Genomic DNA, 11,191 nt, shown 5'->3' on the forward strand with positions numbered 1-11,191 from the left:
AGAAGTCAGGTCAAGGGACACCCCCGACGACCGCACCCAAACGGTGCTGGCACGCCCGTGCAAGAAAAGAGACTGTTGACCAGCTGCAATAAAATTGGAGCCAAACAGCCGAGGCGCAGTTGGACAGCAGCAATCCCAGCCAACGACGTTCTTTCTAAGAGTTTTTTCTAGGGCTGTCACTCGGTCGGTTTCGAATCGGTTATAGGTATTACCAACTTCAAAACCAAAACTTTCGGTTTCAAAATTGAGCTACCAATTACCAACCAAAATTTTCAGTTTTTAATCATAACTACCAAATTCGGTATTTCGGTTTTCGGTTTTCGGTATTACCAACTTTAGAACAACTAATTCTTTGTAATTAAAATTAGAATGAACAAAACTAGGTTCTTCAATTTTATAGTCGTAAACTTTGTACTCAGCTCCTAATTATAGTTTTCTTTTGTATATATGACATCAAGTTTGAGTCATTTTCAATAAAATAAGGTTATAGTTTTCTTTTGTATACTTTTGTATAGTCGTAAACTTTGTACTCAGCTCCTAATTATAGTTTTCTTTTGTACATATGACATCAAGTTTGAGTCATTTTCAATAAAACAAGGTTATTTAACCATATTTGACCAAGTTACTTAAAATACATGTACTATTAATGTAGTAATGTTCATACTATTATGAAAAATTTTATGTTTATTTCTTAATATACATGTATGTGTATTGAAAACCATAATATATAAAGCTAATATTTAGATAATCGGTAAATTCGGTATTTACCAAAACTGAAATAATAAAAAAATCGATTGTCGGATTAATTAAGCTCTATAGCCCTTCCGTATGGAGTTGCAACTATTGGAATCCATCTAAAACACCAAACCAATTAAGAGAAGAATGTATCGAGCACGCTATTCTTCGTGAACCCATTTGAACGCCAAAACAGAAAAGGGTAGAAGAGGAAAAAAAAATAATTACGAAGATCCCACGCGCCATAGGAGGAGCGTGAAACTCAATAAAACAGTAACCGCCAGTTAACGAATTCCACGTCGTCTGCCCTTTTTCCCACACTCTTTATGTAAAAATTTCCTCGGTTCATTTTTCTGAAAACTTGTTGCCAAAGCCTTGTTCCTAACTTTTTCAGAGACACTTTGATCTCGCAATTATCGAATTAGGGTTTTCAGAGAAATGAGTATCCCAAACAAGGATGAGAAGAACAGCAAGGGCTTCTTCGCCGCCATGAGTTCCGGCCTCTCCGTCTTCGGCAGCGCCATGCACCGATCCGTTGGCGGGTTAGCTTTCATTTCTGTCCCTTTTTTTTTTTTTTTTTTTTTTCAATCCTCAATCTTTCAGTTCGATTTTTCATGCACTTGGTGTTGTAGAACCCTAATTGTTCTCCTTTCTTACTCGTAATCACTTGTTCTTGATTTCGATTGGTAAATTCGACTTGAGCTCTGACATTTTTGATCGGATTCTAGCTTTCAGTCTTGAAATGTACTTGCTTTCATTGATGACTGTGATCTCTTTCGGTTTCGGAATTTTTATTTGTGTGTGAATTATGTGATGGAGAGCTCCGTAACCGTGTTTTCGTGGTTCTGTTCTTGATTTTGTGATAAAGGATGCTGAATTAGGTGTCCTTTTTGTTGTGCCACCTTTAGTTTCTGAATACTTACAACTTGAGCTAGAGTGTTAATCAGCTAGCTAGCTAGCTAGGCATCTGGAGTGTTGAATGAGGACTCTTATGTATATATATGTGTGTACTTGTCTTTTGAGGATTAATATTAGAAATACCAATTTAGTCACAAATATTAGATGTCTGGGATTGATATTAGATGATTCTCAACCTGTGATAATCGTTGAAGCAGATCTCTTGCTATAGATTAATTTGAACAAAAGCCTTGGATGGGGGACTTTAGTAAGTTTTAGGGCAGGGGAATGACTGGAATGAAATTCTTAATCATATTATGGCTATTGCTGCAAACTTTCTCTCTTTTTCTCTGCTAGTTATATTAGATGAGTTTGTTGACACTCCAGAGAGTAAGCGTCATACTGATAGCTTCATTCTGCTTCTGGGAAGGGGTCTCCAATAGTGTTGTGCACAACTGTCAGCATTGTATACTCAATGAACTTTAAATAGTGTCCCATGGGGATTTCATTAAAATGGTTAAACATAGCTTCGTCTTTTGATTTGGCCATTAGTTCATCTGCTTGTGTACATATTGATAGAGGAAACTACCCTGGTACTTACTGATTTGTTAATAAGGAGTGAGTTCTATCAGTTGAATGTGATTCTCCTCTTTCATCTAGGATGCTTGGTTATGAAGGGGTGGAAGTTATAAATCCAGAGGGAGGCAAAGAAGACGCAGAGGAGGAAGCTCAACGAGGAAGATGGAAACAGGAGGTATGCTAATTTTTCGTCTCTACAGTCTCCCTTTTAAGGATGTGTTGCTCTTTTATCATTTGCATTTGGTCATTAGGTGTAAGAGTTCGTTTCATGTTTTTTTTTTTTTTTTGGTTATCAAGTATGTGTTTTTTAAGAGGGTTGGCTTTCTGTTCGGGAAGGAGCATCTTTTTGTACTCATATAAAATTTTGATGTGGCAATAGGCCAATTCTCATGTTTAACTCCAGATTGCAATGTTTCTGGAGTCTTAGGTGTCATTGTGAATTTATGATAGGTGTAACATTAACTTATAAACTGTATTAGTGAACAGTTGATCAAAATATGTGGCTTTGTAGCATTTTCTTGTCAGTTCCCCCATTCTCCCCATCCTCAGTGCACAAATAAAATAGGAATTATGTTGTCTTCTTCATGAAATGCTATTGATCATACTTAAACTGAATTTCTTATGCATCTGTACATTTCTCTGTTAAAGGAACGAGACAGTTACTGGAAGATGATGCAAAAGTATATAGGTTCAGATATAACATCAATGGTGACTCTTCCTGTATATATTTTGAGCCAATGACAATGCTGCAGAAAATGGCAGAGGTTTGTACTAAACATCTGGCTGCGTGTCTACCTGGATAGTTGTGCACATTGCATATATGGTTTGATTGTTTTGTTAACTGTGCAATACCTACAGCTGATGGAATATTCACACTTGTTGGATCGTGCTGATGAATGTGAGGATCCTTATATGCGGTTGGTGTACACCAGTGAGTATGGCTTTCCTTCGCTTGTGATGCACATTCAAGTTTCATTTTATGGTTGATGTATATCTATACATATCTGTTATTCATTACAGCTTCATGGGCTATATCTGTCTACTACGCCTACCAGCGAACATGGAAACCATTTAATCCTATACTTGGGGAGACTTATGAGATGGTTAATCACTGTGGGATTACATTCGTTGCAGAGCAGGTGAGCTTTTGAGGGCCATGACTGTCTGAGTTTTTCATGTACATGCAAAACTCCCCTCCCATGGTGTTACACATTAGATTTTCTCTCCTACTCTCGTGATCCATTTAAGATCGTGAATACCCTTAATTAACCATCATACAACATTATTCCAGGTCAGTCATCATCCACCAATGAGTGCTGCTCATGGTGAAAATGAGCATTTCACTTATGATGTGACGTCAAAGCTGAAAACTAAATTTTTAGGGAACTCTCTTGATGTTTACCCTGTTGGAAGGTATTACAAACTCTGCTTGTTCTTTAATATGTAGTTTTTGATCTCCCGACAATATATTATTCATTTGGATGTCATGCAATACACTAGTGCTGAACTGCTGGTAGAAAGTTTCACCTCTTTTTTCTTCTGGTTTTGAATGGTTTCTAGAGCTAATTCCTTGGGAGAGCTCGATCTCTTCCCCTAGAAAAATGTATAATTAATTATCTGCTTTGGCTGCATTGTAGTGAATTCTTCCTGAAGGAAAAAGATGTAAGAATTAGATATAATAGATAGCTATGCACATATATCAACAATAGATGAACAATTATTTGAATTATGGATCTGCGTCATTTTAGAATTTTTTTTTGTACTTTTGTTGATGTATGGTTGGCTTTTTTGAAATTCTATGTAATCAAGTGAGATTTTATTCTTCATTATGATGTGTTTTTTCTTTCTTTCTGTTAATATTTTTTCCTTGAAATTAAAAAATTGGATTGAACATTTATGTTATATATTTTGCGTTTGTTTACAGAACCCGAGTGACTCTTAAAAGAGATGGTGTAGTCTTAGATTTAGTGCCACCTCCCACAAAGGTAAACAACTTGATATTCGGACGGACTTGGGTTGATTCACCTGGAGAGATGATCATGACAAATCTGACAACTGGGGACAAAGCTGTGCTATGTTTCCAGCCTTGTGGCTGGTTTGGGTATGAATTCCTTCAAGCATCTGTTCTGCTATCTATGAATTATTCAAGTGTTTCGATAGCCGTGTTGTTACTGCTAGAACTTTGTAGTACAATGAGATTTGAACTTTCTATTTGTCACCTTTTAATCTCATTGGAATTGATTTCTGAGCTGGTGTTTTTTCTTTGTCTATAAATCAAGAAAAATGCTTCAAAATAAATAATTCACTGGATCCTGAAATGAATGAAATGTTTCAGTACAATCTACTAACGAATGAATTTTGAAAATATTACTTTTGATTTATAACCTTCAGTGTTGGTTTGCAAAATTAGTTTATAGACCATGTAGTAGTTACAAGTTTTGCTAGTGGTGATAAATTAAAAGTTGTATTTTGTTGCAGAGCTGGTCGTTATGAAGTGGATGGATATGTTTATAATTCTGCTGAGGAACCTAAGATATTGATGACTGGGAAATGGAATGAATCCATGAATTATCAACCTTGTGATATGGAAGGGGAACCCCTTCCAGGAACAGAATTAAAAGAGGTACTCATAGTCTTATCTTTGTTGTATATTTTTGTCAGTCAAGTTTCATCTGCAATATGCGCAACTGTATTCTTTGAGTTAAGTTACATCTACATTATTTTTATGAAGACCATTTTAATACTGTTGTAGTGTATTATTTATTATAGAGCAAATGGTGTCCATCTAGAGCGTGGTGAAGGCTTGCTATTCATTCATGTTTAGTAAAATATTCACCAGTATTTATCTGCTAGGTTCAGCTATGTTCTTTGGTACAGAAACAAAGGTTTGAAGAAGATGATGAATCGTTTACTTGAGATTCTCTTTATTCTGGACTGTTGCTTGTATCATGCGGTTATATTGCTGGCTGTATATACTAAATAGTCTAGCTTCTGGCATTCACAAAGAATGATATCTGCAGGTTTGGCATATTGCCAATGTTCCGGAGATGACAAATTTCAGTACACATACTTTGCACATAAAATAAATAGCTTTAACACTGCTCCTAAAAGTTGTTGGCATCGGACTCGCGTTTGCGCCCTGATAGATATGCACTTGAGAATGGCGATCTATCCAAAGCAGGTGCAGAGAAGAGCAGGTATCTTTCTCTCTCTATTCGTACTTTTTCCAAAAGGGAATCAGTGTTGGATTATATGTAATATTTCTAATATTACTGTGAAGATCTTTGAACCTGTTATTTATCCTTTGTTTCTCTTCAGATTGGAGGAGAGCAGAGAGCTGAAAAGAGAGAACGAGAAGCAAAGGAACAAAAGTTTACACCAAGATGGTTCGACTTAACTGAGGAGGTTACACCTACACCGTGGGGTGACTTGGAAGTCTATCAGTATAACAGTAAATACACTCAACACCGTGCTGCAATTGATAGCTCTGACTCTGTTGATGGGGTTGATGTGAAATCAATTGACTTCAACCCATGGCAGTATGGCAATGTGTCCGCAGAATGAGGTATACCCCGTTTTGTGTTAGCTTGTTTGATTGTGATGCTGGCCCATTTGACTTTTGGTTTGTGGAAGCAGTTGTTGTCATGTGTACATTGTATCCCATTCCAGAGTCCATCCTAGATAGCTAGCTTTGTTCCTTCTCCCTACCCCAAATCTCTGTTTGTTACTGATATCTCTCATAGTTTAGAGAAAGGCAATGAAATGGAAAAAAGTTTAAAGAGTTTGTTTGGTTAATGCTATGATATTTGGTGTGAAGCCTTCAACCGTTGTTTGGTTGGTTAATGGCTAAATGCTATGATATATGGTGCCAAGCCTTTGACTCATAGAACAAGCTACTTTTGGTGCCCAGCCTTCGACTGTTTCAATACTTCCCATTTCAGAGTTACTGCTCTGAGTGCAGCCATACTTATGTGGCAAGTCAAGTTTATGACTTTGGATAGAGCTGGTTTCTACCATGATCCTTCTCTCTCTTGATTAAGTTACGTACTCAAAGTTTACAGGTGCCGCTGCTAGGAAAGAAATACAGTATTCTTTTGTACATTGTATGGATCTTGTTAGTTGTTATATACTTATTAGGATTCTTGAATCGAAAAGGGCGCCAAAATACCTTTCTCCAGTAAATGAAAAGGTATACCTGTTTTAAAGAATATGAGATGCAGATGTAAAAGGGAAAAATCCCGTCGAGTAAATTGAACGATAAATTCAACAAAAGAGACCTCTAGCATATTCTTCATTGTCAAACAGATTACAGTCCTGCCGTAGTTTCACCGTGTGTTGCCATAGTAGCCACAACCTCTCCATACTCGATTGGAAAAACCATTATTTCTTCCATCAGAGAAACCACCATCGGATTTATGGGAAAACCTATTATTTCTTCTATCAGAGAAATCATGAACCCTGCCATCTCTTCTTCCAAAACCATCACCAGGGCCAAATCTTCCTCCCCTTGCTTTTTCTTGTAGATTAGGCAATATTTCCAACACCTTTTACTTCACACTAGCGACTTTCTTCGAACCTGCACCCATATACAGATATATGAAATCAATGAGTGATCCATGTCTAAAAGAAAATATAATCAAATAAGACAATTCGATTGACAACAATTCCATAAAATGAAGAAAACACACTTTACCAGCAAGAATATCCAAATCTCAGCAGCTACTTCAAAACATTCACCCTTTCCGTCAGTTATTAACTTCATACCTTTAGTGACTCAACCTTCTCCTCGGCAAGAACCTCTTCAAGAGTTTATAAGCTCAAATGAGAGAAAGTTGGTGGAAATCAAGAGGCAAACATATTGAAAAAAACCTAACTGGTTCAACTGTCAGCAGATTGATTATCGGAACCATATGATCTAAGTCATATAACTTGATCATTTCATGCAGTGTTTTTTTTTTTTTTTTGTGGGACTTAAAATAAAACAAGGCAAGAGTGATTAATGCTAATCCCGGTGTGTAAAGGGCTCTTCCACACTCAAGCAGTACCGTGACATGGTAAGAACTAAGAAGTGCTCTCTTTTTTATCTCGGTGGAGCCCTGCACACCGTAGAACAATAGCTCACGTTTTAGATCGGCAATTTCAGATCAAAATGCATCATGTAATGAGAAATAGATAAGAAAAAAAGCTTACAGCAGTCTTAGCAAGGGCCTTTGCCAGTAGTTTTCTGCATATAGGCCAGAGGTGTTAAGAAGCTCCTCTGCAATAGACTCGAAAGCGGGAATTTCACTGCATGCGATTAGAAAAAGTGCATTAATATCTGATTATCTGAACCCAATCAACCTCAGTTTTGTCTGGAAAAACAAAGAAAAAGAGCTCGCCTCTAAGTACCTCATTATACATTGCAACCATTCAATACCAAAAGAGAGAAACAATCCAGGATCCTCACCTGCTCTCCCTGTGCATCCACATCGATGGATATAGTCTTCTGCATTACGTGGAGGTTCATACTGAATCATGAACGATAAAAGTAAATGAGATGAACAAATATAGATAGAGTTCTAATTAAATTGCACTCACACATACCTGGATAATTAATTGAATATCATTGATATCCGGTCCATGTGCTGCAACATTTGTGGCTACTAATGTCAAGAACTTCAGACCCTGAAGCCGAAAGTGTCACCTGAAGATACCAGATACGTACAAGAAGGTGGGAATTAATTCTGTGAATAGAAGCTAAGACCCTGAAAATACCTTGTTTTGTAAGTTTTACAAAGAGAAGTAAAAATGTATCATGTTTAAGTAAGTGTTTAACTATAGCTCACGTTGAGCCTGCTGTATGTCCCCATGCAAAGATTATGCTCCAAGCAACGAGCAGCAAGTTTAGAAGCACTTTCCTTTGTCGCAATGAAAACTATTGTATTACCTCCGACTCAGAAACATAGAAATTGGATACATGAGGAATTCAAAGTCCTCCCTATCCGGTCCATGTTGCAATATTGTAAATTTGCAATATATATAAGTCGCCTTGATGACGGTCTACCTCCATTTTGGTCTGAATGAATCTATCTCACCCTTTGTCACGCTCATAATATATAGGGTGTTTGGTAATGCTATGATATTTGGTGCTGTTGTGCCAAGCCTTCAATTCGACCATATAGAAGGAGCTATGTTAATGGCGCAACATCACGCTATGCTTCAGTAGTCCAAGTTTTTAAATTTTGGATATGCTGGTTACTTTTCTCTAAATGACATGTTTTTCTCTTCATTAAGTTATGTAGCTCCTTTAGCCCTGCAAGTGCTGACTGTGCCGGATCTAGCAGGATAAGAAAAACTCAGTATGATTTTTTTTTTTTTTTGTCAACTAACTCTGTATGGATTTTGAATCACAAAAAAAACTCGATCCAATACAACACCTTTAATTTTCTCCAGTAAATAGAAAACTGAATTTAAAAAAGTGGACTTTCATTTCTACAAACTTGATCGAGAAGCGTAGGGACAGGGAAAATCCCATCGGCTAAAATAAAAGAAAAAAAGAAGGGTAAGCCCTCTAGTGAATATTTTCTTCATGATCATATATGCTCTTCCCTTCACGTCGATTTACTGGCTTTCATCACTTCCGACCCTTATATGCAACCTTCATTTACAGGCACTTGATGAGCAACGCTCTAAGTTTCACCATCTGTTGCCATAGTTGCTGCGACCTGTCCCACCTTGACCGGAAAACCTATAATTTCTTTATCAGAGAAACCACCATCGGATTGACTGGTCTTCATTTTTTCATTACCAACCAAATCAACCTTTTTATAATTTGATTTAAGATACCTGGAGGGAGCAATCTGAAAAAGAAAAATGAAATTCGTTTATAGGTATGTGCCAAAGGTTCAAGGTTCATAGAAGGAACTGTCACCCCAACTTCTATGTAGAACTTTTTTGGTTCAAAGTTGAACAACTCGGGTTCATATACTTACCTCTTCCACCCAATGGGGCATGGTAGTACTGAAGAGAAGCGTTTGAACTTTAGCTACATCATATTCCTTGCCTGCAAACCCATGAAACAGAAATAGATATAGAAGATATGTACTTTGTGAAAATATGAAAACACCCGTTGAGCAAATTAAGGTATACCTAGAATGAATTCAACATGTTCAACTAACCCCTTCTTTGACATTTCATCAGCTTCACCAAGGACCCGAAACTTCAAATTGCTCAAGTCTATGTTGCCCTTTTCTATTTGATCCTACACCAAACTCGCATTACTTTAACTTGGGAATTCGGCAAAGCTAACACTACAAGAACTCAAAATTAAATATCGGAAAGTACTTGATCGATCTCTACCTTTACACGGCCAGGTGTTCCAACAATGATATCAACCCGGCCTCTCTTTAACTTCTTTGTTTGAACCTTGTGGGAGGATCCTCCGTGTACACAACATGACACTATTCCAAAGAACCGCCGTAAAATCCAAATTCCTTAAGAACCTGAATGAACAAAATTAATTGTCACGCATGCGTGGATATGATACTAAGCAAACAAACTGAGGTTGATGGTAAATGATATATACCTGTATGGCCAAGTCCCTTGTAGGTAAAAGTACGATAACAGTTGGAGCCCTGTACCCGGTCTTTTTAGATTGTTCTGCAGAACCATTTATTAGAGACTCCAGGATGGGTAACACAAAAGCCAGAGTTTTATCCTGCAACCAACATTGCAAAAATGTACATATAATGTCCAATATTAACAGACAAACTGCCATTGAATTTTCTAATTGAATTCTTCAAACAAAGGCCAAAAGCACGGAGATATGGTATATTATGTGTCTACTCAACAAAAGTTTTCATTTATCAATATATGAATATTTCTCACGGTTATTTTTTCAAGTAGTCAAAGTGATAACTAGAAAAAGGTGTGATATCAAATTCAAGTTTAGTTATAGATTTACTGAATTCCAATGTATGATGCTAAAAAAATATCTTACTAGGTATTTTGTATATTTATGAATGAAGATAAACAGCTTGGTCTCCTCAAACTAGTCGAATCTGTTTATGTATGTGGAAAATCGAAAAGAAATAATATTTAGCTACTCATTTAGTACCTGGCCAGCGCTAGCCTGACCCATCAAGTCGAACCCATCCAAGATGGTATCGAAGGTCATGGCCTGAATTGGAGACAAGGACTCGACCCCCCTCTCCTTCAACTTAGCCATCAATGGCTGCGAATCCGAAACTGCGACACCGCATTAGGTTTCTCCTCCTCCTCCACATTCTTTTTCTTCTCCTCTTCCTCCACCTTGGCCTTCTTTGATTTCTTTTGGTCATCGACACCGCTTTCGGGGTCTCCTCCTCCCCGTTCGTTTCTTCTCCTCTTGCTCCACCTTGTCCTTCTTTGATTTCTTCTTAGTCTTTTGTGCCTCAAACTCGCTGTTGGGTTTGGCATTGTTCAAGGGCTCGCTCCTGTTTTCCTTGTCGCCAGCATTCACGTCCATATCCAAATCCTTTCGCTTCTTTGACTCTTTCTTACTCTTCTTCTCAATTCTCATCGGAATCGGAGTTTCTACGCGTTCCTCTTTCGCCTTTTTCATCTTCTTCTCCTTCTTGTCAATACCTATGGAAGACATGGCGGTGTTCTATAGAGTGAAACGTATATATATTATAATGTATTAGTGTATATGTTATTTATATCGCGAGGGAGAAGGGTTCTCCTGCTTCCGAGGAATGTAGCAGTGAGTTGCATTACAAGGAAAACCAGAGAGGTTAGGGTTTGGCTGCTTTATTAGGGTTTAGTAGCATTGTTTATTGGGGTTTTTGACCAAAAAAAAAAAAGCATTGTTTATTGGGCCGTCGAATTGTTTAACCCCTCAGGTCCGGCCCAACACTAATTTTTACTTACATGAACCACATCAACATGCCCAAATTGCCCACAACAGATGATCCTCCAGAGAAAATTGAAATGACCACATGTACAGCTTATTAACAAACCA

At 37.5% G+C, this 11,191-nt stretch overlaps 2 pseudogenes; one reads left to right on the forward strand and one right to left on the reverse strand.

The window, feature by feature from the left end:
• Positions 1-1,071: 1,071 nt before the first annotated feature.
• On the forward strand, positions 1,072-5,176 carry LOC112163976 (annotated as a pseudogene).
• A 1,360-nt stretch (positions 5,177-6,536) lies between these two features.
• LOC112163977 lies at positions 6,537-10,843 on the reverse strand (annotated as a pseudogene).
• Between the last annotated feature and the right edge of the window lie 348 nt (positions 10,844-11,191).

Source organism: Rosa chinensis, chromosome 5 (assembly GCF_002994745.2).
Source record: "Rosa chinensis cultivar Old Blush chromosome 5, RchiOBHm-V2, whole genome shotgun sequence".
NCBI lineage: Eukaryota > Viridiplantae > Streptophyta > Magnoliopsida > Rosales > Rosaceae > Rosa > Rosa chinensis.